The following is a 23,956-nucleotide window of genomic DNA, read 5'->3' on the forward strand; positions in this document are numbered from 1 at the left end:
GGAGATGAAGTAGTTGATTTTTTAGTAGATACTGGAGCAAAATATTCTGTTATAAATATATGTAAAGGACCAATGAGTAAATTTAATGTATCTATTGTTGGGGTCACGGGAAAGAAGGAGATAAGGCCTTTTTTGAAACCTTTAAAATGTAAAATTGGAGGAAAAACACTGATGCATGAATTTTTATATATACCGGAATGCACCATGCCTCTCTTAGGATGGGATTTATTGAATAAATTGGGAGCATAAATCAACTTTAAAAAAGGAAGAATCCAAGTTCATTTTCCTGAAGCTAATGCCTGGCAAGCCCAAGTTTATTTATTACAGACAAACACAGATGAATCTGAAGAAATTCCAGAAGAGATTAAAGATGCAGTTTACCCTGTTGTTTGGGCAACAGAGAAAACAGGAAGAGCGAAAAATGTGGAACCGGTAAAAGTTGAATTGAAAACAGGAGCTCGACCGGTAAGAAAGAAACAATATCCTATTAGTATAGAAGCCAGAAAAGGTTTGGAACCAATAATAAATAATTTTCTTAAATACGGACTTCTAAGAGAATGTCAATCTGATTATAATACTCCTGTCCTTCCAGTGAAAAAGCCACATAACCAAGGATATAGGCTGGTTCAAGATTTAAGAGCGATAAACCAGTTAGTGGTGGACATTCATCCAATAGTCCCTAATCCATGTACGCTGTTAACAACTATCAGTGAATCAAATGCATATTTCTCTGTTATAGATTTGAAAGATGCTTTCTTTTGTATACCTCTGGAAGAAAACAGCCAAAAGATTTTTGCTTTTGAATGGAAAGATCCGTCGACTGGGAGGAGGACTCAGCTCTGCTGGACCGTGCTGCCACAAGGGTTTAAAAATAGCCCAACCATCTTTGGAGCAGCTCTGAATAAGGAACTGGAACAGTGGTCCGGTAAGGAAGATCAAATCACCCTCCTTCAATATGTTAATAACATCCTATTGGGAGCAGATACTACTGAGATCTGCAAAGAAAAGACTGTTAGCCTCTTAAATTTTTTGGGAATGGCTGGCTACAGGGTGTCAGAGAAGAAAGCACAAATTGCAAAACAAACTGTAATTTATTTGGGGTTTGAGATTTCCCAAGGACAGCGAAGATTGGGAAATGGTAGAAAAGAAGCCATTTGCAGGATGGCACCCCCTCAATCCAAAAGAGAGTTGAGAGGATTTCTAGGAATGGCTGGATGGTGTCGCCTTTGGATTCCAAATTATGGTTTGATGGCAAAACCATTGTATGAGGCAACCAAAGGCCCTGAAGAAAATCCTGCCTCTTTAATGCCAAGTGAAAAAGAGAGTGATCTTAACCATGATTGTTTATAAGTCATTGAACAGGTATATGCCAGCAGGCCAGATTTGAAAGAGGTCCCTCTCCAGACTCCGGATGAAGAATTATTTACTGATGGAAGCAGCTTTGTTGTAAAAGGAGAAAGGAGGGCTGGCTATGCCGTGGTAACTTTAACTGAAGATCGAGAAGTAAAAGCATTACCTCCAAATACATCCGCCCAGAAAGCAGAAATTATAGCCCTCACAAAAGCCTTAAATTTGGCTAAAGGTAAAAGAGTTAACATCTATACAGATTCTAAATATGCTTTTGGAGTTGTGCATGCTCATGGAGCAATATGGAAGGAGCGAGGACTTTTATCTGCTAGCGGTACCCCTATAAAATATGGAACCGAGATTTTGAATTTGTTGGAAGCAGTACAGAAACCTAAAGAAGTTGCGGTGATTCATTGTAAAGCTCATCAAAAAGGGGACTCAAAAGTAATACAAGGAAATCGAAAAGCAGACGAGGCTGCTAAGCGTGTAGCATTAAATACTATGATTTATGTTTTAATTCCATCAAAAGAAATTCAGGTGGAATCCCCAAATTATAATGAGAAAGAAAATAAATTAGCTATGTTATTACATTGTAAGAAGAATGATCAAGGATGGTGGATAACTTCACATGGACAATGTATAGTAACCCCTGAAATTATGAAGAAATTAATGGTCAAAACCCATGCTGAAACACATATGGGAGCAGAGGCAATGGTGGAATCAGTAAGACGATACGCAATAGGAACCAAAATGTTATTGATTGCTAAAAGTGTGAGTAATAAATGTGAGATTTGTCTTAGGAACAATCCGAAAATACAAATCCGACCCCCTCCTGGAGAGGTAAAAAGAGGCATAACTTCCGGTGAGTATTGGCAAATAGATTTTTCAGAGTTACCGCGATGTAACCAATACCGATATCTATTGATATTGGTAGATACCTTCTCTGGATGGCTGGAAGCTTTCCCGTGTCGAACCAACAAAGCAAAAGAGGTTGTAAAACATTTGTTGAAAGAAATAATTCCAAGGTTTGGAGTCCCTTTAGGAATATCCTCAGACAGAGGTCCACATTTTGTAGCAGAGGTTGTTAAAAACATGAGTAAGACATTAGGGATTAAGTGGGATCTCCATACCCCTTGGAGACCTCAATCTAGTGGGCAGGTGGAAAGGATGAATCAAACATTGAAAAGACAAATTTCTAAAATATGTCAGGAAGCTCAATTGAAGTGGATCGAAGGCTTACCACTTGCCTTGTTGAGAATTAGGGTGACCCCTAGAGCTAAAGAAAAAGTGAGTCCATTTGAAATTTTATATGGAAAACCTTATAGTGTTAATTTGACAGGAGGATCAGAACAAATGCATGTAATAGGAGAAAAAGTATTAACTGAATATCTTTTATCTTTGAGTAAGGTGTTGAATTCTTTGCATAAGTATGTCCTTTTGAAGACACCTTTACCTCTTGAATTTCCAGTACACTCATTTAATCCAGGAGATCAAGTTTATTTGCGAACGTGGAAGGACGACCCTCTTGGAGAAAAGTGGAAAGGACCTTTCCAGGTGCTGTTAACAACAAACACTGCTGTGAAACTGGAAGGAATAGATTCTTGGATTCATTATACGAGGATTAAGAAAATTCCACCTGGACTGTGGACATCTGTATTTAAGGAACCATTGAAGTTAACTTTGCGGCATGTTCAATGAGATACTGAAGATGCTGCTAAATTAGTGTAACAATTTGATTTTGAACAAAATTAAATTAGAGAGAGAGGGAAGATGTGGAATGTGTTGTTGTTAATAATAACGATCAGTCAGATTGATTCTCAATTTTTGTTATAGAAATCGAAATATCTGGGAACTTTTAGCCCGAGAAGTAACCAACATGTCTTCCTTTTGTATTGCAGCCGAAAATTCTGTGGGAGAGATGTATAGTTCTTGTTTGGTAAGAAAAGATATAAATTATACCTCCCAAGCACTTTCGACTATTGGTATGGAAATGACACAAATAAGAGAAGCCACACTTGAAAACAGGGCTGCAATTGACTATTTACTTTTAAGACACAATCATGGCTGTGAAGAATTTAAAGGAATGTGTTGTTTTAATTTAAGTGATAATTTACAGTTAGTAGAGAAGAAAATCCAACAATTAAAAGATTTGGCATATGGGTTTAAAGAACGGGAAGGATTAGATTTTTCTTGGTTGTTCTCGTGGCTTTTGAATTTAAATTGGCTTAAACAATTATTTTTGTTTGTGGTACTGATCGTTATTTTAATTATGATTACATGTTGTATGATTCAATTTGTATCTTTTTGTAGAAAATAAGTATTATGAGACTCATGATGCTTAACATCATAAGTCTCAAAGGGGGGAATTGTTAATGTTAATCTTAATCAACATTAATCTTCAAAGTGTTATCATCCTGTGTATAGCTCTCATCCAGAACTGGGTTAAAAGACCAGTTAATAAGAAACCAGAATGATGAAGCTAGTGAGTGGGTGTTTGATTGGAGGAGATCAAGATGTATGTGTTTTAATTTAAGAACACTATGGTGATAGATAGTTTAGTTTGTTGTGGATTCTATATTGCTCGCTTCTGTAATTTTAAACAATGAAGACTTGTTGCTTAGAAGTTAGATAACTAACAGGTGTGTGTTTGTAATTGTGTGGAGTAGTAATTAATTATAAGCTGTGTGTTTTAGAGGTAGTGAGCTATGGAAACTATAAACAGACATGGTCCAAGCATGGCTTAGGAACAAATTGCGACCCTATAAGGTAAAGAGGAAATAAGTTCATGAAGAGTTCACTAACCTGCCGACCACCAGAGACCACCCGAGACCCCCAAGAAGACCCTAAAGGCTTTAGTGCGCATGTGTTTAAGAATGATGCAATATTATAATTAGTTCTCGGAAATGTAATGAATATGTAACAAGGAAACTTAAAATATGTATGAGAAGCATGGATATAAACAGACAGGTGACTAGACCAGGTGTGCTTGATTTGTGGCAAGTCCACCGAGCACCCAGGCCTGAATAAAACAATATCTCTCCTGAGCGTGTGGAATTGGTTACTTGCACGCCGGGCACGAATCCGCTTTTCGGACAACAAGACTATCGAGTCTGTGTAATTACTCTTCTTTCCAGGACACATTGGTCTTTTGATTTTTTTTAAATCACAGTGGAGAGCTTTAACTTAAAATCACTGAGTTCTGATATGGGAATAGCAAAACGTACTCTGTAAATCTTTGAAAAGAACAGTACGTTGAAGGAAAACTATTCATATAAACTGTAAATGACACGTTTCTGCTGTCAAAGGTTATAACGCTTTTCAGTATCTTTGCCATCCTTATCTTCTTTCTCTTCACCTGTACTTCAAAATAACATTAAACTGTTCAAGTACTCTTGCAAATCATGTAAAATCCAAAATGCCCTACACAGATGCCTACAGGTTTTGCTATTACCATCACGTTAATGACACAATCGGTCCTGCTAAACCTACAACCTGCAAAACCTGAAGACAATCAGCACACAGGCACATATGTATCTATCTTGTTCTGTCCTTGCCAAAACTGCTGGTGACTTGTCATCAGCCTCCGTGACTGACAGCAGGCAAGACTCTCTCATCTGGCTTAGCTCTGATGCAGTTCCGAGGAAAACGGCTATTTTAGAAAGTCACGCCTTGTTATGTTGGGAAAGTGCTTCAAGGAAATGTTTTTAATACTCTGGAGTGGTAAGACTAAGCATGGTAATCTCACTCCAAGTCCTAGCTCTGCCACAGATAACCTCCTGCTCATTAAAACGGATTAAATTTTATTGCTTGGAAAGCACTACCTTTATTTTTTTCTTTTCACCAAAAGGGTGGCACTTCTTTCCAAATGCAAGACGAGTCACATGGGGTATACAGACAGCCCACAGAAAAATGAGAAATGAGTCTGTGATCACTTCTATCCCCATTCCTTGGCACTCCAACATTCCTATCACACTCCTGTCCTTGACAGCGGTCAAGTCACACAGTCTGCACAACATGTACAAGATGCTGACTTTGCCAGGTATTGCCCAAATCATCTATTATTCGAAATCTGATCAGCTCAACTACTTCACTTCACACATACAGTTAATACAGCCTTTCATGACTCAGCCTCCTTCCTCGTGTGATTTCCCACTGAGAACCAAGGTGACAGCTCTTAATTATATGTCCTGCGAGCAGCTTCCACCGACTGTCCCCTGCTACACACCAGCAGGAACAGCACTGTCCTCTCCTCTGCCCATCTCCATGCTCAGGAGGAGCTGTTCGTACACCCCTGGCAGCCGGCTGTGCTGCCTAAAAATTCCTGCTGTGCTGCTCAAGGCCATGAAAACTGTCACGCTACAGCTGTACCCACATCACTGTTCCTCATTCTACATGACACTGCCCATTTCTTTATATTCCCACCTGTCTGCAGCCACCTGTTGCCTTCTCTCTCATAAGCATTTTGGAAAAGCACCCTTTTTTTTTCTGAGTACTTGCTTTTACCTCACTACAGGACAGGCCCAGAGTCCATGACTATGGCTGCTGAAGTCCGTAGTAATACAGAATTTTAAGATAGAACAGAAATGTTTTAAAACAGAAATGAAAAATACCCAGTAGTTCAGCTCGTTTCAATCGTTTAAGACAAGGCTTTTGGCTAGAACACAGTTGAGAAAATTTAAAACCAGCACTAACCAACACTCCTGCCTTGACTGGCAGCTCTTTCTTCATCAGTTCTTTGCATTTCTTTCTTTCCTTGGGAGAACAGCAAGATTTTCCTCATTAAAAGAAACAAGAAAGATCAGTCACAAATATGCAGAAAACCTGACATCCACATGCCTGGCGTCTACACAGTAACATTTTCAAGGCCCTGCATATACACAAAAGATTAAATTAATGTACAGTTTTCCCACACAGGAATTAAGGATCAACCGAACACTACCATCTGTTGTTACCTATTGTCACACGTGGCATATGCTGCTTCAGCTTCTATCTTTCAGTCTGTTACCTATGAGAAAATGGAAGCATGTTTTATTGTAAGAGGAAATCCTGAATTGGAAACTTGGTTCGTGGCCTCATTTACCTCTCTACGCACATACCCAGACAATAGCCCAGGAAACATTACAGAAGCGATTAGCAAAGCAAACCCAGGGCACCTCAAAAGACCCCATAACTACAGGAGTCTGTCTTTCCTTTTCACCGCCGAGTTCCCAAAGCACCAAGGCAGGAGCAGGCAGGGCAGTCGTGCGCTCGGGCCGCACCGGGGAAGAAAGAGCAGGAACAGCACTTAGGCACCCAGGATTAGTAACAACGATTTCTGCTCTAAACTGGAGTCTATGTGCAAGTACAGTACTGATCCAGACATGAAACTGAGGGGGTCAGTTAATCCCAGGGGCCATGCACACTGCGCCTCCTTCCATCACCTCCTCTCGATGAATTGTTTTCCAGGCTCTTCCATCTCATCCCAGCTCAGATACCTGCACTCTGGCTCAGGGCTGACTGGGGGCTGGCGATCCTCAGGGCAGCAGCAGGAGCCGCTCTGACCCTGGCTGTGGGGTTGTCCCTGTGGCTGAGCAGTCGGGCCCAGGGCTGGTGAACTGGGCCATGGCGGCGCCCGTGGGCGGTGAGGTCTCCAGGTCCCTCCCTCCAGGACCGTCCACACTGGGAGATACCTGCTCCTGCGCCTGCACCACCCCTGGGCCTGGCCTGAGCCTGGTCTGGGCCTGGGCCTGGGCCTATCCCTACCCCTACCCTTATCCCTATCCCTATCCCTGTCCCTATCCCTATCCCTATCCCTGTCCCTATCCCTATCCCTACCCCTATCCCTATCCCTACCCCTATCCCTATCCCTATCCCTGTCCCTATCCCTATCCCTATCCCTACCCCTATCCCTACCCCTACCCCTATCCCTACCCCTATCCCTATCCCTATCCCTACCCCTATCCCTACCCCTATCCCTATCCCTATCCCTATCCCTATCCCTGGTTCTCCCCAGCGCTGGCTGCTCCCAGCCCATCTCTCACCCGTTTCTCCTCATGCCGCTCAGCCTCTTCCCCCTCTGGCCCCGCCCCAGGCCTGCTGTGACTGACAGGCTGCCTCCAGCTCCACTGATTGGCTCAGCCATGGCCAATGGTGCTGCTGTTGCCGGGCGGGCAGGGGGAGCCCGGGCCTCTCCTCACAGAGCCGCCCTCTGTCCACTGCCCCCCGGCGCCGCCACAGACCCCAGGGCTGGGTCCTGGTGATTTCGGACAGCCACGGCCCCAGGCAGGAGGAGCTGCCTGTTATTATTCTGTAGCTTTTCTGGGATTTAATTCAGGCATCTTCAAAGGAACAAAGTCAAACGCCAGCAGCTTCTGTCCAGGCCCTCTCCAGAGGAGACAGGCCATCCTGGAAAGGGCCCTGACAGGGCACAGGCCTCATCCTGCTGCGCTCACCCAACCCAGCCCGCCGGCCGCAGCATCTCACCCCCTGACCACAGCTGCTCCTCAGCCAGCCAGCCTGCGGAGAGACAGCCTTCAAGAAGGGCCATTGCACCTAGAGCTCTTCTCTCAGCAGTGCAAGGTGTGGGCACAGCTCTGCCATCCCTTGGTCTGCTCATGGGGTCTGGGCCTGCTCAGGGAGGGAGGGGAGGGAAGGGGGAGAAGGGGAGGGGACATGACAGGAGGCGAGGGGACAGGAGGATTTGCTCTGGATCGGCAATCTTTCCCAAAATGTGTGTCTGTCTGTGCTGCCAGTCACAGCCCTGGGCAGGAGGAGCTGCGGGACGGGAGCTGCTGGTGTCACCCAGGCTGGCACCTGGCAGGAGAGCCCCCGGTCACACCGCCCGTGCTGAGCCCAGCACCCAGGGCCTTCCTCAGGCCTCACCTTCCCTCAGGTGCTGAGGAGAGATGCCCTCTCCTGGCGTGGCCCTGGGCTTCCTTCTGCAGCCAGAAGAAAGGACAGAGCCCCGTCACTCTCCCCACAGGGGCTGACCACTGTCCTTCACGTCTCTCCCTGGGGCTCTCCAGTGCTGGCAGGCTCCTCAGGGCTTCAGGGCGAAGCAAACGCCGGTATTTGACTGTAAAGTGGTATCTGCAATGGTATCTGCATCTGCAATGACATCTGCATCTGCAAGGGCACCCGCAACTGCAATGGCATCTCTAGTGGTATCTGCAATGGCATCTGCATTTCCAGTGGTATCTCCATCTGCAATAGGATGTCACCTGCAATGCTAACTCTATTGGTATTTGCACCTGGAATGGCATCTGGTGGATGAAAAGCTGGACATGAGCCGACAATGTGCGCTCGCAGCCGGGAAAGCCAACCGTCTCCTGGGCTGCATCAAAAGAAGCGCGGCCAGCAGGTTGAGGGAGGTGATTCTGTCCCTCGACTCCACTCTGGTGAGACCCCACCTGGAGTACTGGAACCCTCAGCACAGGAAAAACATGGACCTGTTGGAGGGGGTCCAGAGGAAGGCCATGAAAATGATCAGGGGGATGGAATGCCTCTCCTATGAAGAAAGGCTGAGAGAGTTGGGGTTGTTCAGCCTGGAGAAGAGAAGACTTTGGGGAGACCTTATTGTGACTTATCAATACTTAAAGGGGGCTTAAAAGAAAGACGGGGACAAACTTTTTAGGAGGCCTGTTGCAATAAGACAAGGGGTAATGATTTTAAGTTAAAAGAGGGTAGATTCAGACTAGATATAAGGAAGAAATTTTTTACAATGAGGGTGGTGAAACACTGGAACAGGTTGCCCAGAGAGGTGGTAGATGCCCAATCCCTGGAAACATTCAAGGTCAGGCTGGATGGGGCTCTGATCTAGTTGAAGATGTCCCTGCTCACTGCAGGGGAGTTGGACTAGATGACCTTTAAAGGTCCCTTCCAATCCAAACTATTCTATGACTCTATGAATTTTTAATTTTTCATGAAATTTCAGTTTCTTTAAAACATTTCAATGCAAATGTGGTTTTTATCTTATTTATTACAAAAACAAGTATGTCAATAGCATTTACTAGTGAATGCACACATGCTAGCAACTGCATCTGTTGCCCATAAGCATAAAGCACCACAGAACAAGCAGGCCTCCAGTAGACGCAGCTTGACTGCTGCGCCTGCTGCTGTTTGTCCAAGATGCTTAAGCACTGCAAATGCGCCACTGGTATTTTGTTTCAGGAGTCTGCTACCCATACTCCCCTGAAAACACTCGTTCCAAGTGTAGCAACCCACAGGCCAAGAGGAACCATACGACACGACTATTTGCTTATGTACACAGTCAAACTTCTTCCTTCCCTGCCATAAAACCAAGCAGTAAAAAAGCCTCCTATGATCTATCCATTATATTTATTAAACACCAAGCAGGAGGTTTTCTCAATGTACTATGGGAGTACACCAACCCAAAGGCTTACAAATAACGTATTTTTAAGGCCTGTCTTTTGCTTTTTCAGTGGGTTAGAAACAACGTATTTTTAAGGCCTGCCTTTTGATTTTTCAGTGGTTTGTGTCACTGTTTATTACTGCTTTTCTTCTGCTTCTGTATTAGTTAAGATGTCTGTGCCTCAGCAGCAGTGTGGATTGTACCAGAGACGCATATTGATCTTGCCTCTGAAGGTCTGAGTCTCTACACTGGTGTGAAATATATAAGCATGCTGCTTGCATGTCTGAGCACTCATTTGGTTACTTCAGGCCACTTCACTGGTCAGATTCTCCCAGGAATAGCCAAACTTGGGATTTAGTTCCCAATATCACTTAAATTTTCCACAGTTTGACCAGCTGCCTTATGTACCTTAGTTTGTGGTGTCAATTGAAGCAGTTTGTTTGCCAGTGGCGCCTACCCAATATGCCATACGAAAGGGCACTATTTTGCTTAGGAGAAGCGATGTGAACAAGGAAGCTGTGTGAAACCTCTCCGCTCCCCGAGGCAGGCGCTGCAGGCCCACACCTGAATTCTGCCCACACACCATAATGGAGACCAGAGCTTCCTTTTCCTATCTAGGGGCACATCCACATGAACGTGCCCGAGCTGACACAGCACAAACCAGCTCTGATTTGAGAGCCATTGACCCGTGCCACCCCAGGAGCACTGTGCTGGAGTAGAGAAGCCCTCCCAAGAGGGGCTGTTACAACTCGGCCTCTGCAACACCAGCACTGTAAGGCGCTCGCTCCCTTTGTGGGCGCAGAGAGAGAGGACGAGCCTTCTCATTGCCTCTGAGGCCACGTGCTGGGGCCCGTTCACCTTGCAGTACAGGAATCACAAGCTGGGAGATGTGAAGCCCAGTTTCTTACATCTTTGTGTGTAAAGGACAGATTTTTGGTGCCCATTAAGTAACTCAGAGGTGATTTTGTGCTTAGAACAACCATACCTTTCCTATCAATTTCTGTTATCTTTAAAAGGTTAATGCTGTTGCCTTTGCTTGACAGAAGCACTCATTTGAGCTTGTTTCTTCTACTCAGCTGCTCCCCCGACACTCCCAATTTCTGGGAAATTTATTACCTCCAGGACTTCTAACTTCTGCCAGGCTGAACCTGATCAAAGCATTAAAATAATTACCAGAGAGAGTGGATGCCCAGATAGTGCCATTGCATACGTCTCATTTCCTGCCATAATAAAACGTCCTCAAGATCTCATTTCTTCTCCTCTTTCCTCCTCCCAGCTTACCCTCAGTTGCACTGAGAGATTTTTCACTTCTAATTTACACCCTGGGCAATACCGCTCTGCATAGACCCGGCATTGCATGCAAGATAACCTTTTGTTCTCAAAGAGAAGGTAATCACAAGGATACTGCCTCTGTAGCTTCCCTTTCCCTTGTAGGTTACCCTAACCTGCTCTAAAACGGATCATGCCAAATGAAGGTGAAGGACAGCCCCTCGCTCACCTTCCACACTGACAGATGCGAGGCTATAATGCCGTCCTGATGTGCAGAGCAGCGGTAAGGGGGAAACTGTTAGAGGAGCCAGGTTTTGGACTACACAACAAATCCTGGGATTTCTGGGCAATAACCTACAAACAGGCCTCTAGGTGCTGCTGTAAGACAAGCAAAGGGCCTGACGGGCATATAAAAATGGTGTATGTATTTTCCATAATTAAGCAACTACTGAACCTCTTCACTGACAATAAATAATGCAACAGTTACCTAAGTGCACCATGCCAATAACAACTCTAATGCAATGTAACTAAAAAACAGCCAGTGAAGAGGAAAGCCACTTACCAATTCTGCAATTAATTCTTGAGCTTTTCTTACTGAGCCTGTCATACCACCTCCTAGCATGTTCTGCTAACCTCCCAAACACTGGTTTGAGCGTGAAACTGTTCCCCCAAGCATAAGCATGGAAATCCAAGCACAGGCTGTCCCATAGGCATGCAAAGATGAACATCTTGCATCTCCTCTGTGTCACAGATGGAGTAAGAGGGAGAGATGCACTTCACTTGTAAGAGAGAAGTAGCAATATGTTTATTGATGTAAGACAGCGATTTAACAAAGTTTAATAGTAAACGCAACAGTGAGTTAACAAGATTCGATGGCAAGGTACACTTGATTATTTACTGCATGGAGGACAGGGTCAGACAAACCTGTCAGGGAGACCCTCCTGTTGAGTCATGAGGTTCAGAAAGGACTCCCTTGCTTTCTAAACTCCTTCTCAGAGAGGAGTCTAGGTACGGCTGGATCCAGTCCTAGTCCCAGACTTGGTCAACCGTTTATGTCTAAAGGATTATATATGCGCAATCAATCCCTTATATCACTTAGCTAAGATTTCCAAGTTTAGCATGCTATTAGTCACTTACTCGTTGGCCAGTTTGGGTCAGCTGTGCTGGCTATGCTCCTTCCCAGCTTCTTGTGCACCTGGCAGAGCATGGGAAGCTGAAAAGTCCTTGACCAGGGTAAACACTACTTAGCAACAACTAAAACATTAGCGTATTACCAACATTATTCTCACACTAAATCCGAAATACAGCACTATATCAGCTACTAGGAAGAAAATTAACTCTATCCCAGCTGAAACCAGGACAATGGAAAGCCAGAAGTGCTGTTCAGTTACCCACGTCTAAACAGGTTCAGTATCTTTACTGCATTTGGGAAAATATGTCTAAGAAATATTTGCTCCGTATCTAATCACCACTGAAACAAAAGGAAGCAAAGGAGAATGGAAGACACACCAGGTCTGCCAAGCAAAGAAACTGAGGAAGTTTCTCAGTGCACAGAATCACAGCTGGAGACATAATTCCTGCTGATACGGTGTCAGGAGGATTGAACTTCATCCATTTGGGTCCCTTTGAAAATACCAAGCACCCAGATTCTTCTGGAGGATGCATTTTACATAGGGGACCCTTTGAAAGAATCAAAGATGTGTAGTTTTATTTCCTGGGAAAGCACTCTGATACTTACCTGCTTCTCAGATAGCATAGGGCAATTAAAATACAGTAACTCATTAGTAAGTACGGGCTAATTTCTGGCCCATCATTATTCTAACAACAGCCAACAAATCCCTTAACTAGTTTTGTTCAGACTGTATTTATGACAGTTATTTTGCTCTACATTTTGGGGGAAAGCAGATTACACAGCTTGCCTCTCTGATGTGGCAAGGGTTTCAAAAGAACACTACAAGCCCAAAAAAGCACTGCATAGTACAGCTTATACATAAAGTAAATATTACATCACAAGCCATATTCCATGCTTCTATCAGAGAAAATGGGGTTTATGTAGGCATATGGGAAGTGGGTCTTTTGCTCAAAAAAAAGAAAATCCTGATTAAAAGAAGTTCACTTACTAAAACAATCACAGGACATCCTTATGATGTGTCTCTAAATCCACATGTAGATTTCATCCCTTCACTGCCATCTGAAATCGTACTACTTGAGGCACTTTTAATGTAAAACCAAAGCAGCTCAACTCAGAAGGCAAAGACTCTTCTTAATGGAACTGAGCATCTGTGACTACAATACACCTTCCCCCTCATGTAAACATAACAGCATAATAAAACCAGTTTTTAAATTCCAAGCGGAGAGTTTCAAAGTTTGAAAACTACATGACATTCTCATTTTAGCTCAAAATAATAAATTTATTTTCACTTCTCTGCCAACCTTACCCTACCATTTCTTATTTTTCATGCTACAGCACAGAAAGCCAGTACTCAAATCTGCACAAAGATTTCCACTGCTCAAACCACTGCGCAAAGGATTGAGGAGTCTTGGCTCAGTCTTGGCAGTACAGGAGCAATCCATCTCAAATGCACTACACATTTTGCATTTGGGGGTATCACACATAGATAGTTAATTATTGCTTCTCCTCCCAATAACAGCAAAAAAAGAAAAAAAGAAACCCTCCTCGCTTCCACAGCTCTTCTTTCCTGGCTAGAGGGCAGTGACTACCTATTTTACCTAACATACAAGCCACCTTTTGAACAATTTTCAAAGCTGACCCAAAAAATAGATCATAAATAATAATCAGCCTAAAGAAAGACCAGAGATCTCTGCACTACTGGAGATATGCAGGAACACTTATTTACTAGACTCCTTTGTAAAAACAAAATGTTTTTGATGGCAACTGAACTACTTTTTAGACATAAAGACTTAGTGAATAGGAATATCCTGCAATACTTCGACTGCTTGTTAGCACTTGCATGGTTTCAGAATGCATACATAATGACACTGTATGGAAATTATCAGGTATTAATTTTGCTATTAGTGCCCAGGCCACAGCTGTGTGAGGCATTACACAAGCACATGAAATCCTTGCCTAAAAGAGTCTGCAAACCACCTGTTGTTAACACAGTCACTGTATTTCAACCTTTCCACCTGTGACACTATCCTCTCAGGGGGCAGACTTGCCTGGTCTGATCAAATATTCAGTCAGCAGAGTTAATATTGAACCCATATAAAAACTGGGCCCAATGTCTATGTTCACGGTTGGGATACAAGACTCCTATCACAGGGCTCACACTTCAGATCCACCTGAGATATGTACCTTAAATTTGATTTCCCACTGGTCAAACATTCCTCTTCAGAGCTCTCTTTAAACTGAGGGCTCGCGGTAAGGGAGAGAAGAGAGTTCCTTACCTCTTGTGCAGTCAGGGCATGTTCCCCTGCTAAAAGCAGCCTACTCAGGCCTCCCATTTCTGTAGGAGCTGTTAAAAGAGTAAAACCAAGTCTTATGTTTATTCATTTGCTTGTTTAAAGAACCCACCATGTGCAGCGTTAAACCCCCGGAAGACTACTTGCCACAGACACTCTAAGCAAGCTGTCATAAAAGTCAGTTCAAGAGAATCACAAATAACCATTTCTGTACCCTCTGGGAGAGGCTTTCAAAGCTCTTTGAAGGATTTAATTGGATTTGTGTGCTCAACACCCCATTGCGTAGATTTACAATTTTACTGCCAAAGGTTTTATGTACTACAGAGATGGGTATCTTTAAAACAGCAACTGTAATGATATCATGCATAAATATACACAAAGATGCTCTGGTGTCATGCATGCTTATAACTCAATGGATGCTCCTACCAAGGGAGTGGTTCCTTTCCGTAGCCACTGAACAAGTAAAAGGATGGAACCAAATGACACGGTCAAGATCTGAAGCAAAATTTCTATTTTCATTTAGCTTTAATTTAGAGCTGCATTTAGTGGTGAAAAGTGCCAGCCTGACAGCTCTGAAGCATAAAGTGCTTGATCCTCTGTGCCAGAACCGCACAGGCACTGGCCAGGCAAGCTGCGTGCCTACTTGTTGCCCTGCCAATACAATCTATAATTGAGGAAAGTAAAGCGGAGATATAAATGTTCTTCCTCCAAGTATTTGATGCTGACAGCTTCTTGCCTCCAGCCTTCCTGCACCTCAGGAGCTTGGAAAACAAAAACAAGAAGTGAAAGCAATGAACACTGGCACTGCATTACTCATGGAGTGGCTCTTCCACTCGGAACAGTGGTTGCTCTTCATCATTATGAAGACTAATTGTCTGGGTTTGGGAGAGTGCCTTGGAAGCAATGCAGGGGCCCAGTGTAACAGGGTGTCATCTAGAGAGAGGGAGACAGTCTGTGGCCCAAATGTCTCGCACAACAGCCACAGCGTGACAGAAAGGGAAGCATTATCCTTGCTGTATTGCTGAGACACCAACTTCAGTAATGATGAGACACCGAAGATGAATAACTTTCCCCCAGGGCTCACCAACCATGCACGCAGGTTTTCCAATTTCCTTTCACTGAACTATACAAAAACTCTCTCTACAACAATAAATTACACGTGCCTGGGACCATTCCCTGGAATGGAGGCCAACAGGCACAATTACCCTTGTCCATTTGGTTGTGTTTTGTTATGCAAAATTTGGATGCAGAATAGCTGCATCCCAAATGCCCACTGGGAAATCCCCTGGCCCATTCCCACTCATGAGCGGCGCTGAGGAATTTGTTGAGCTTTTCAGCTGACATGGGCCAAACCTGTACCTGTAAACCTCCAAACGATTTAGCACTCCAGATGATCAAGGTCCAGTTCATGGGAATACTCACTGGTGCTGTTTAATTCAATACCACAGATGCTGCCAAAAGGTCTCCCTCAGGCAGCATCTCACCCTAACATACACAGGGTAGGTTTTTTCAATACTCTCTTACAACAGCAATAAAGAGAAGCAGAGAAAAGCAATGTGAATAAACCAAGCTCATCCACTATCTCTAGGATAGAGGAGTGGCTCATTATCTTAAGAATACACCCTAAAGAGCATCTGGCTTCAAACCCAGTGTTCAACTGGAATTAATTTTTTCCCTTACGGTGATGAAAAGGTAGAAGGTGTGTAGGGGGGTTTTGTTTGGTTTTGTTTTTCTTTTTAAACTTCTTACTTTTAAATAAAAAAGGGAACAAAAGGTATTAAGCGTCTACAAAAAGACAAGGCACTATCAGAAGTGTAGGATCTAGTAACAAGAAGTGACTGAAGAAATGGAGACAGAAAATGGGAAGGGTCAGCAAGTACCTAAGCACAATTCACAAGTGAAGCGATCCTGTCAGGGTAGCACTTTTTGCCATCAAAATACTTGATCAGCAACAGTTCAGTCCTTCAAACAAGAGGACATCAGAGCAATTAAAAAGTGAAAAGGGAACACATATCTTGAAAGACAATGCCTGAAGAGGCAGTTAATTTGGAGGAAGGAGAGATTGGAAGAGATCTCCAGGCCCATCATAAACTTACTGAACTCCATATTAAGCAATAAGGGGTTGGCTGGTTGCTTTCTACTTACTTTATTTCCATTGGAAGTGTGCTGCAGAACCCAAATCTTCTAAGCATTAAGAGTTTTCTTCCAGTTTTTAGCTTAAATTTACTCAGGGCCAGGTGGCACACATTTTTTTCTGGTGCCCACACTTTCAAGCTTAGTAACTGTTCTCCCTAAATGGCATTTCCCTCTTCGGCATTTACAGAAGTCACCCCATGTCCTGGTTTCGGCTGGGATAGAGTTACATTTCTTCCTAGTGCTGTGTTTTGGATTTAATGAGAGAAGAATGTTGATAACACACTGATGTTTTTAGTTGTTCTTAAGTACCCTGTTAGTCAAGGACTTTTCAGCTTCCCATGCTCTGCCAGGTGCACAAGAAGCTGGGAGGGAGCATAGCCAGGACAGCTAGCCCAACTGGCCAACGGGGTATTCCATACCATATGACATCATGCTCAGTATAGAAATAAGAGGCGTGGTCCAGGAAGCAGCGATCGCTGTTTGGGCATTGCTCGGCAGGTAGTGAGCAACTGCATTGTGCATCACTCATTTTGTATATTCTATCATTATTGTTATTATTATTATCATCTTCCCTTCCTCTTCTGTTCTATTAAACTGTCTTTATCTCAATCCATGAATTTTACTTTTTTCTTCCGATTGTCTCCCCCATCCCAATGCGGGGTGAGGGGAGCGAGCGAGCGGCTGTGTGGTGTTTGGTTGCCTGCCGGGTTAAACCACAACACCCCACTCTTCTTCCACTTGCTTTTCTAGCCTAAGCAAATCAAGAACTGATGTCATCACACATGTCCATCTCCCACATCCCAGCAATCCCTGCAGCTCTCCTCTCCAATTATTCCAGGGGGAGTTCATCTTTCTTGTATGTGAAGGACCAGCAGAACAACCACGTCAGATGAGCTGTGCATTGTTCAATGGCATTAACTCTTCTCTACAGTTCCAGAAAATAAAACTTTGCCTGACACACTGCAGTGTAGCACTTTCTTATCCCCACATCACACTGTTGGCTCCCAGCTGCTCACTTGTGCTTCCCTTTAGCTACTATAGGGTAGTTCTTCGCCCTCCTCAGTTTTGGCCAGCTGAAGAACATCCAACTTACGGCTCTAAAATTCTTCCCCCTCTTCTAAATATCTTCTTGGTGGTCTCAGCTTTCTACCCTTCAAATAAACAGCTTATCATAATAGGACAAGGATAGCACTATTTTTTCGCCAAATAAGCAAATACTTAAAATGTTTATTTAAATATAAAAATTAAGAGAAAGGAAAAAAATGACAGCTAAGTGGAAAGTTTAATTTGGTGCTTAAGCAACTTCAATATGCTGTATTCAAAAGGGGCTGTAGCAGAGGGCTGCCACTTAGATGTCTGATCATAATAAAACCAAAAACCTTTCCAATAACGTTTCAAATTACAAAATAACTTCAAATAAGGGAAGACAAAATGTATATATACAAACATTGCCATATGTTTATACTGCCTTCTCAGCACAACATTTCTCTTATAGCACCAAGAACTTACTGGTATGAAAAATTATGAATTTTAAGTACTATTTTAAAGCAAGTTACAGTTAAACTAAGAGTACTGAGAAAATAGGCAAGGATTTAAACTTGCAGAATGGGAGATGATTCGTGCCATTCTAAACAGCTTACAACCATCTCACTATTTGGGAATGACATACTTTGTTAGTACTGGTCTGGTTAGAAACTCAGCAGGCTGGCTTGTTCGTCACAGCAATTTTTCAGAGGAAGGAAAGAACTAAGGAAGAACTAAGCAGAAAGAAGGCCAGCAGGTACCAGTTTCAACTAACTTTCACTTGGGTGAAAGACTACAGAGGGGGGAGGACAAAAACAACCCAAAAATGCCCCAAGCCTCACTCTGGTCTCCACCATTGGGGAAGACTGGGCAGCACACACGTGTCAGCATCGCAGGACCGGCAGTGCCAGCCCCATCCCTTCCCCTTGGACAGGAAATTCATCTCCCCAAAAAACTATCGTTGGGATGGGAAACCACGGCGGGGATGGGAAATCAGCATTGAGGACACGAAATCATCACCAGGATTGGAAATCATTGAGATGGGAAGTTGTTATGGTATGAAAAATCAAATCATCGCAAGGCTGGCTGAAGCAGGTGCTGTCATAATGATCACCATGGGGACGGACCCCCCAGAACGTTCTTTGCCCCAAACAAATGCCACACTGACCAACCGTCATGGCAGGTACAGCAGCAGGCTCCCACTCCTCGTGGTGCTCCTGCCCTCCGGGTAGCCCCCCAACCAGCTCTGCTGCCTCTATCTCACCCCATCATCCCTCCTTGCTTCCCCCAACAGAGAGGCTCCCTCTCCGGCTGCCGATGGCCTTGGAGGTGTCCCGCGTGAGCTTCACCACGATGGCCATGCCGCCAACGCTCACTGCCGGCGCGCTGCCTTCTGTACCTGGGCTGCCACTGTCCTATGAGCCTGCCCAGGTCCATCCCATCGCCTACAAGCTGACACAGGCTAGCGTCTGGCATGGGGTGCCAGGGCTCCTGGGGGCCCCGGGGCAGCTGGTGCACTCCCTCGTGGGGTGCAGCTCCCTGCCGTGGTGCAGCTCCCTCCCAGGGTGCAGCTCCCCCGCGGGGTGCAGCTTCCCCACGTGCCTGCTCCGTGTCCCCCCGCCTACGGCTGTGGACAGCAGGTGGTGACGGGGACGCTGGTGCCCAACCAGACGATGGGGCTGCGGCCGTGGGCTGTGGTGCAGGGGGAGCCCCTGTACCCCACGGGCTCCTGCCCGCTGCACCTCCCTGTCCACCCCAGTCCCCCGCCACACCGCCGCCCCGCAGCTCAGCATCGGGTGCAGGGTCCCCCTGTGCTCCTCCACACCCTGCCCAGCAGCGCCCAGAAGCCGTCGCAGGCCTTTAAGAAGGATGCAGTGGCCTTCGAGGACAGCGTCCCTGCCGCCAGCCCCCACCAGCCAGCCCTGGCTCCACCGACAGAACCGGGCAGAACCACGACAAAGCCCAAGGGTGAGTTTTGGGGGGTGGCAGAGCCCGCAGGTGGGCGGCCACACTGAGGAAAGCTTGCATTGCCCTGCGGTTGGGTTGCCTTTGTTTGCTTTTGCAGCAGTGGTCACCACCCCGGCAGCCCCGGGGAAGCCCACGGATCTGCCCGAGCAGGGGCCAGCCACCTTCGCCGAGGCCTTTCCTGAGCAGGCAGAGGACACCACCATCAACCGTACGCTCGACTGGCTCAACACCGCGGACGGCGAGGACACCGTCCCAAATGTCCCCAACAGCCCCAGCTTGACCGCCTTCCTCCACGAGCTCCCCGACCTCTCCGAGTATGTGGCGGAGGGCGGCAGCCCCAAGGAGCCAGCAGCGGTGGTGCGGCTGGGGGACAGCGAGGACACCGTCCCTGATGTCCCCGAATTGACTGCCTTCCTCAGTGAGCTCCCCGACCTCTACGAGTACGTGGCGGAGGGCGGCTGCCCCAAGGAGCCAGTGGTGGGGGGGGCCTGGGGGACAGCAAGGACACCGTCCCTGATGTCCTTGATTTCCCCAACAGCCTCGCTAGTCCCGCTTTCCTCAGTGAGCTCCACGACTTCTCAGAGCACGTGGCGGATGGCGACTGCCCCCAGGACCAAGCGGTGGTCACGCAGCTAGCGGACAGCGAGGACACCATCTTGACTGTCAATGTCCCCAGCTTGACCGCCGCGGTCCTCGATGAGCTCCCCGAACTCTCCCTGTACGTGGCCGAGGGCGACTGCCCCAGGGAGCAAGCGGTGGTGGCGGGGCTGGGGGATGGCAAGGACACCGTCCCCGATGTCCCCAATGTCCCCAGCTTGACCACCTCCCTCAACAAGCTCCCCCACCTCTTGGAGTACAGGGCAGAGGGCAGCTGCAACAAGGAGCAAGTGGCGGCGGTGATGCTGGTGGACGGCAAAAACACCTTCCCCAACGACCCCAACAGCCTTGCCAGCACTGCCTCCTTCTACGAAGTCCCCGACTTCCTGGAGTACAGGGCAGAGGGCGACTGCCCCAAGGACCGCCTGGCGGGGGCGATGCTGGGGGACACCGACCCCTTCTGGGGGGTGGCAGCCTCCCCCTTGCAGGACCCCAAGGGGAAGTAGGGTGGGGTGGCAGCAGACCTCCCTACCTGGCTGATGACCAGTCCCTTGGAGACTTCCGAGGAGAGCTCTCTGGAGAGTTCTCCGGAGAGTTCTCCAGAGACTTCAGAGGACAGTCCTCTGCAGAGCCCCCTGCTGAGCCCCCTGCAGATTCCGCTGCTGAGTCCCCTCGCCAGCCCCCCGCCTGCCCCCCAGCATCATCCGCCCCACAAGGCCCAACTGGTGGAGGAGGCGCTCTGGAGGCAGCCCCGGGCGGTTGTGACCCGCTTGCTGCTGCCGCCGGCTGTCCTCTCTTGCCGGGTGGCGCCCAGATCGGGCAAGGTGGGCGGCCAGCAGGCCAAGCGCCCCGCACCGGCTGGCACTCCCAAGAAACAAGAGACCTCCCCATGGGACACCACGCCACCCAAGAAGAGGAAGAAGATGGTGGTGTGCCGGACGGTACAACACTCAAAAACACCATGGGAGGGGAAGCCGGATGGGGATGGTGCGGCGGCAGGCAGGGGCAGGCAGCAAGTGGGCAGCAGCAAGCGGAGGGCATCTGACGGCAACAACATGCCCACCAAGTGAGCCAGAACCCTGAGGGACGCCACAGGACAAAGGGCTCCACGCCCCCTGACCGCTGTTGACAGGTTGATAGAGAAGGTGTGGAGCACGGATCCCTGCAACATGTGACCTGCACCCTCCCACTCCAGCTCCAGCCCTCTCCCATCTCTCTCTTTCTTTCTTAATTCATTAAAGGTTTGATGTTCGTTTCACAGCGCCTCTGCCTGACGTCATTCGTGCAGCGGGAAGTGGGGGGTTAATGCAGCCCCTGCGTTAACACATGCATAGATCTGACCCTCCACCTCTTCACTACAGTATATGAGGACCACCCCATGATTCAAGATGCAGACCTTTAATCAGAACCTTAATTCCCGGACTTTCTGACCTCTTTAGTTGGGTACCATCCTTAAATTTGCAAAAAATAGTAACGAAAACTCTTTAGGCCATCAGTAAATTTTGTTTGGATTGTGATTAAGCTTTGCTTTGCCGTATGTCATAGAACCAAACGATGGACCACACCAAGAGCGACTCATCTCGCGTTTGTCCCCTGCTTGGGAAAGTCCTCCTCCTCCTCCACCACCTCTCCGTTCACGCCCAGCCATTTCGCACGTGGAGAGGCAAGAGAGGCTCGCACCCGCATGCTGCAGGGCTGCTACCCCAACCACTGGACCACGCCGTTACCCACGCCATAACGGGTGGAGCGTGGCGAGACGCTCCTGGCCTCAGGTATGGCATGGGACAGTGGAAAGCCCTTACATAGCGTGCTTGCACTGCTCGCACAGCTGCACGGACCCACTCGCACACAGAAACCTGTGACCAACCGCGTACAACTACCCGAGGATCACCGACCCTTTTGAGACACGTCCAGCCTTGTACGTAAAGGACGTGTCTACGTCAACCTGTTAGTCATACGACCCATAAATAAGGTGCCCCAATGCTAACTCGGGGTAGCTCTCGTTGGCTGGTCCAGGGGTGCTACCCAGTAAAGGAGATGTCCTTACGTCATGACGGAGAACACGACAGGTCGACAATTTCCCCGACTACCCAAAGAACCCTTGTCGTGTGACAGGCATCACCTCTAATGGAAGTTTTAAGCAATAGCCCTTGTTCAGCAAAGAAAGCTGGCATGAGAAGCACCGGGGTGTACACAAAGAGAAAGCCCAACAGAAGCTTTGTCTGCCGATCTAAAAACTGAAGAGAAAAAAGGACTCAAAAACCAGAGCGGCCTTTTCCATCACCCCGATTTAAAGCAGAGCAAGCAAGGTTTATTTTAACACTGTTGAACAAATCCCTAATAAGGCCTCCTTCAGAACACTGCTTTGGGGTTCAGGAGACTCAGCGAGACCAGATTAAATGCTCAGAGCTACCACCACAGAACAGGGAAATGAAGAAACTATTATATAGAGTAAAATTTTACAAGGAAAAAATAATTCCGCTTTTTCATGATTATAACAACTGTGATGTTTACTTCAGAACAAGATGGGAATGAGGGAAAATACCCTGCCTAGGTTGAAGGTAGAGCATGTCCAGTTAATGAATGAGCAGGGATTACTCCATCCAGAGAGGGGAGGAAAGACATCCCAGGATAAGGGTGAATTTTACTTCTGATGAAACAGCATCAAAACCCTGGCAGCGTGAAGGCTACAGAAGACTCCTGAGAAGACTGCAGTCCCAGGCTTTTTGTGGGACCGTTATCCTGCAATGGGCTTTGCCTTGGCAAAGCGACGGCAAACCAAACATTGCCACTTGAGCACTCGAACCACAACGTCACGATCCCAAGGGGCTCAAGTCTGTAAGACTCGGATAGACTTAGCTGAGAAAATAATGAGTCCAAATGAAACCTATCTCCAGGAGATAAAACTGTCGGCAGGAGCTGGCTCATCCTGGGACTCGCTACCACTCAGGCACGCGACCTGCAGTCCCGAAGTACCCCTGAAAAGACCTCAACGGCCTGCATCAGCACACTGGCACGCACCTGAGATGTAAACACTGCCAAGTCATCTCTTATTTGCATCACATACTGAGGACCCAATTTAGCAAATTGAGCCTTACTTCTGCTGACACTTTCCTTACAGACAGCTCACTTGCTGTCTTCGTAAACTGTGGCAAAGACCTGTTCTAGCGCAAAGGCTCGAACCCTGCCGACGGCGAAGAAGCCGTTTAGACCAGCCCCAGTTTTCCTTCCTCGCACTGCTGTCTCGCTTCCCACAAATCAATCAACATCAAAAGCTCCGCATGAAGACTGCATAAAAAAGCCAACGGCAAGTGCCTTTACTTGTTACTATTTTTGTCAGGCATCGTTCTAGGAGGAAAGTACCTTTTCCTGCTTGCTTTGCTACAGCTTCATTACCTTTAAAGACGACACTTCTTACCTCTGCTACTACAATTACAGCCTCACAGCCCAGCCAAATCATCCTGCAGGTAGGAAACCTTCACCCTGCAAAGATGGGCACGCTACAGGAACGCGTTACTCTCAAACAACAGGCTCTTTCAAGCACTCTTCCTCTTACTTACCAAAGCTCAGAGCATGTTAGAAAACAACAGCAGAAAAGCAGGCTTCTCCCTCATGTTTTACGGAGCCCATTAGATCAGCCGTTCAACATTAAGTCCAACTCCAGTCTGAATCCCAGAATAAGAAATGCCGTCTGAAAGATTTCCAGAAAAAAGAAGGGCTTTGAAGTGGCAAGAGCAGACAATGTTCACAAAGGCGCCGTCACGCAAGTACACATCCCCGGTCACAGACCAATTGCACCGTTACCTAGGTAAGAGGTGTTCTCTGCTAACTGGCAGCCACTGA

Source organism: Calonectris borealis, chromosome 5 (genome assembly GCF_964195595.1).
Source record: "Calonectris borealis chromosome 5, bCalBor7.hap1.2, whole genome shotgun sequence".
NCBI classification, from domain to species: domain Eukaryota; kingdom Metazoa; phylum Chordata; class Aves; order Procellariiformes; family Procellariidae; genus Calonectris; species Calonectris borealis.